Genomic DNA, 5,686 nt, shown 5'->3' on the forward strand with positions numbered 1-5,686 from the left:
AATAGGGTATTAATAGGGCAACATTAAATCTCTCCAAGCCTTTCATTGCCACAGAGCCGAATGACACTTTCTTGGCTGAACTGACATTTACAATGCAAGACTCATAGAGGTAAATTCTACAAATCTGTAACCCAGACAGACAGACAACTTCAGTGTGTACAGCAAGAATCCATTTTTTTCTGTAGACTCTATATGCAAACACTGACAGATCTGGCTTCTTGCAGTTAAAAACTGCAGGTCAGTTCATACAATTGCATTGATGTCAATGAGGCACAATGTACCAAAGAATATCTTCATGTTTAAATTTCTCTTCAAACAGCACAACCATTCTGAAAAGTCAGGCTTATAAAATACAGTTGTTTTGAGAGAAACATTTAGAACTCTGTAAGCTTTTTCTTTGCCAAAGAGAGGCATGACACTTTCTAAGGCAAACTGCCATTCAAAATAGAAGGCTTGATAGTATTGACTTCTGGGCACTCCAGTCAGTACCTGGGAGGCCTATGAGAGACTGCGACCACCTCTCCTTTCATTCTGGTTCCTTCAAGCCTCACACAGAGCTTGGTTTCTTCACACAGGAACTGCTTGCTTTGCCCTTCTTTTGCTGAAGGAAGAATTGCAGCTACAGAAGTTAGGGGTGAGTCCCCTCCAGTGCCAAGAAGAAGCCTTCTGGGCTGCTATAACATCACCCCAAGTGCCCAGGAGGTGAGCACCCCCTAGCACTGAGGAGGAGCTTTCCAGGCTGCCATACCACCACCCCCAGCACTGAGAAGCAGAGCTGCCCCCAGCACCAAGGAAGAGCCTTCTGGGCTCTGTACCATTGCCCCCAGTGCAGAGGAGGTGAGCCACATGGGTGCCAGTATCACCACCCCCACCTGTTGAAATGAAAAGACATGTAAACAAGTCTCAAAACCAGACTTTCAGATCACCTAAAGCAACCCTAAAGGGAAATGAGATAGAGCAATCTGATACTCCACCAACTGGACTCTCTGAACTGGCAAAGAAAGAGGATTAGGGAAAAAATGAAATGAGAAATCATTTCCCAGATAACAGCAGAGATTTTGCCCATAGTCTAAGACATGATTAATAAATCTAGAGAGGACACAGATTAAAAAAAAAAAATAGAGGAGCTGAGGAACATGATGGAATTCCAACATAGGAAACAAATGAAATCCATAAAATAGTTACAAACAGATTTCCTGGAGATTAAAAACTCCATTGAAAGTCTATGCAGCAGAATGAGCCAATGTGAAGACAGAATTTCAGATAGAGAAGATAAAATTTCAATTAGTGATCAGAAAAAGAAATATTTCTTTAAATAGAAAGGGAGAAGGGTGGAGGGGGTGAAAGGTGCATAGGTAATGGGGAAAAATAAGAACTAAGATACACCATGTACAAATACAAGCACACAATGATAAATGTAAACATATTGTATACCTAAAATGTACCAATAAAATAATAAAAAAAATAGAAACGGATCATGAGAAATCAATCCAGGACCTCTTAGACAGTGCAAAGAAAAATAACACAAGGCTGATCAGAATCAATGAAGAAACAGGAGAGAGGGCAGATGACATAAAATACTGTTCACAGAAGCGATGGCAGAAAGCTTCCCAAGCAGGGGAAAAGAACTTGACATACAGATAAGTGAGGCAAATAGGACTCCAACTACCCTTGATCAAAAAAAAAATCTACACATAGGCACATAACAGTTAAGAGTCCAGAAACCCTGCAGAAGAACAAAATTTTACAAGCAGTTAGAGAAAAGAAAGAAATCACATACCAAGCAAAGCCCATCAGAATCACAGCAGATTTCTCAATGCAAACCCTCAAGGCAAGAAGAGTTTGGAGTGAAAATTGCAAACCCTAAAGGAAAACAGCCTCCAGCCCAGATTGATGTACCCTGCAAAACTATCTTTCAAAACTGATGGTGAAATAAGATATTTTCATGACAAAGAGCACCTTAGGAACATCATGAAGACAAAAAAAGGACTCCAAAATATTTTAGACAATATTCTAGGAAAAGACAACTAGGAACACAACTTCAGGAAGCCCAGCAGAAGGAAACCATCAGGTATGACAAGAAATTAAATGCAAAGGGGTAGAATCCAACAAAAAGAAAAAGTCATGAGAATTATGTCAATACATATCAGTTATAACCATTGATGTTAATGGTCTCAATTCTCCAGTCAAAAGAAATAGACTGGTAGAATGAGTCAAGAAGCAAGATGCAACAGTATGCTGCATACAAGAAAAACAATTCTAAAACAAACTCATAGACTGAAATTTAAAGGGTGGAAAACAATACTCCATGTGACAGGAACCGGAAAAAAAGGAGTAGCTACCCCTTTTTGCAGACCAAATGGATTTCAAACAAACAATAATTAAGAGAGACAAAGAAGGACAATACATCCTTATAAAGGGGAGAATCCAAGAGGAAGAGATGACAATCATAAATATATATGCACCAACCACTAGTGGGACAAATATATAACAAATACTAACAGACATGAAAAATCAAATAAGAACTCACACAATAGTAGTGGGGGATCCCATTACCCGACTGTTACAAATAGATAGATCACCGAGACAAAAACAAGCAACAAAATACTAGAACTCAATCAAACTCTTGAACAAATGAACTTGAGATGTTTAGAGAGTGTTCCACCCCACAAAATCAGAATATACATTCTTTTCAGTTGCACACAAGTCGTTCTCCAAAATAGGTCACATACTTGCTCATAGAACATGTTTCAGTAAGTGCAAAGGAACTGAAGTTATCCCCTGTATATTATCAGACCATAATGGAGATAGCAAAAAAACTACAAGAATATCATAAACATATGGAAATGGTACAACACACTCTAAATAACCAATGGGTCACAGAGGAAATTAAAGAAGAATTCAGACAGTTCCTACAATTAAATGACAATGACAGTACATCAGAATCTATGAGACAGAGTGAAAGCAGTCTTATGAGGGAAATCCATAGCAGTGAATACTCAAATTAGGAAAACAGTGCAAGCCCAATTAAACAAGCTGATACTGAACCTCAAGCTTCTAGAAAAAGAAGACCAGGACAAACCCAAAGCTCACACAAGGGTGGAAATTATAAAGACCAGAGCAGAAACCAATGCAATGGACACTAAGAGAATGATACAAAAAGTCAATGAAGCAAACAGTTGGTTCTTTGCAAGAATATACAAAATTGACCAACCCTTAGCCAACCTTATCAGAAAAAGGAAAGAAAAGGCCCAAAACCATGCAATTAGGAAAGAAAAGCATGAAATTAAAATGGACCCAGAAGAAATCCAAAGAATCTTCAGTAACTACTTCAAGAACCTATATGCCAATAAGATGGAAAACACAGAAGAAATGGACAGATTCCTAGATACGTGTGAATTACCAAAGTTGAACAAAGAAGACCTAAAAATTCTAAACAACCCAATATCAATCAATGAAATTAAAAACATAATTAAAAACTCACCAACTAAGGAAAGTCTGGGTTCTGATGGCTTCACAGCTGAATTCTACAAGACATTTAGAGAGGAGCTACTGCCACTACTGTTTAAACTCTTCAATGAAACTGAAACTGAAAGGGAAACAATACCCAAGACATCGTTCCTGGAAGCACGCATCATATTGATCCCCAAAGCAGAGAAAGACCCAATTGGAAAAGAGAACTATAGGCCAATCTCACTATTGAACATAGATGCAAAAATCCTAAGATACTGTCAAATAGAATTCAGAAGATCATCAAGAATTGGGATTTATCCCAGAGAATCAGGGATGGTTCAACATACGCAAATCAATCAATGCAATACACTATATCAATAGAGCCAAGGACAAAAACCATACGATCATCTCAATAGTTGCAGAAAAAGCATTTGATAAAATCTAACATGCATTTATGATAAAAACTCTACAGAAAATTGGAATAAACGGTCTCTACCTCAATCTGAGAAAAGCCATTTATGAAAAACCAACAGCCAATATCATACTAAATGGTCAAACCCTGGAATCCTTCACACTAAAGTCAGGAACAAGACAAGAATGTCCACTATCACCACTCCTTTTCAGTATAGGTTTGGAAACGTTAATGAGAGCAATTAAACAAGAGAAAGAAATAAAAGGAATAAAGATAGGAAAGGAAGAGGTCAAATTGTCATCATTTGCAGATTATATACTTTATATAGAAGACTCTAAGAACTCCACCAAAAGTCTTCTAGACTTAATAACCAAATTCAGTCAAGTACCTGGATACAAAGTCAACAATAAAAAATTAAGAGCCTTCTCATACACAAACTACACACTCACTGAGAAAGAAATAGGGCAAACAATTCCTTTCACAATAGCACCTAAAACTGAAATACCTAGGAATCAATGTAAGAAAAGAAATCAAAGACCTCTTCTCTGAAAACTATAGCACACTGAAAAGAGAGATTGAAGATGATATCAGAAAATGGACAGACATCCCCTGCTCCTGGGTAGGAAGGATTAACATAGTGAAAATGGCCATACTTCCAAAACTGCTATATAGATTCAATGCAACTCCAATTGAGATCCCAGAAGCATACTTCACGGACCTTGAAAAAACCATCCAAAAATTCATTTGGAACAAGAAAAGACCCAGAAGAGCAAAAGCAATTCTAGGTAACAGAGACATGGCAGGGGGTACCACAATCCCCAACCTGCAACTATACTACAAAGCTACTGTGATAAAAACACCATGGTACTGGCAAAGAAACAGACCTGACGACCAGTGGAACAGACTAGAAGATGGAGAAACAATGCCAGACACACTCAGCCTTCTTATGTTTGATAAAGGAGCCAGTCACCCTCAATGGAGCAAAGATAGCCTCTTTAAAAATTTGTGCTGGAAAAATTGGGTTTCAAATTGTCAAAGATTAAAACTAGACCTATATCTCTCACCATGCACTAAACTAAAATCAAAATGGATTAAAGATCTAAATATTAAAATAGAAAGGGTGAACCAGTTGGAACAGAGGTTGGGTAGAACTCTTGAACACATCGGTATAGGAAAAGACTTTATGAACAAAACAGTTGCCCGTGAACTAGCACAATCAACAAGTGTGATCTCTTCTTATTAAAAAGCTTCTGCACAGCAAGAGAAACCACCAGCAGTGTGAAGAGAAACCCCACAATGTGGGAAAAAATCTTCACCTGCTTTTCCTAAGACAATGGTCTACTATTTTGAATCTATAAAGAACTTAAAAAGATCAGACCTCCCAAATTTAAAGACCCAATCCAAAAATGGGCATCTGAAATGAACAGACCTTTCTCAAACAAGGAAGTAGAAATAGCAAATAAATACAGGAAAACATGTTCAACTTCACTGGTCATTCAAGAGATGCAAATGAAAACAACACTGAGATTCCACTTCACTCCAGAAATAATTTCAGCTATCATGAAACGAACCAATAACAAATGCACATGGGGCTGTGGGGAAAGAGGAACTCTGCTCCACTGCTGGTGGGAGTGTAGACTGGTGCAACCACTGTGGAAATCAGTATGGAGATACCTCAAAGAATTAGGACTGGAAGTACCATTTGACCCCGCTATTCCACTGCTGGGGATCTTCCCCAAAGAATTAAAAGAATCATACCACAGTGATATATGTGCATCCATGTTTATAGCAGCACAGTTTGTAATAGCTAAAACTTGAAAA

The sequence above is a fragment of the Heterocephalus glaber genome, unplaced genomic scaffold (genome assembly GCF_053883595.1).
Source record: "Heterocephalus glaber isolate CG9 unplaced genomic scaffold, H.glaber_assembly_v1.0 deba00001461, whole genome shotgun sequence".
In the NCBI taxonomy this organism is placed as follows: domain Eukaryota; kingdom Metazoa; phylum Chordata; class Mammalia; order Rodentia; family Bathyergidae; genus Heterocephalus; species Heterocephalus glaber.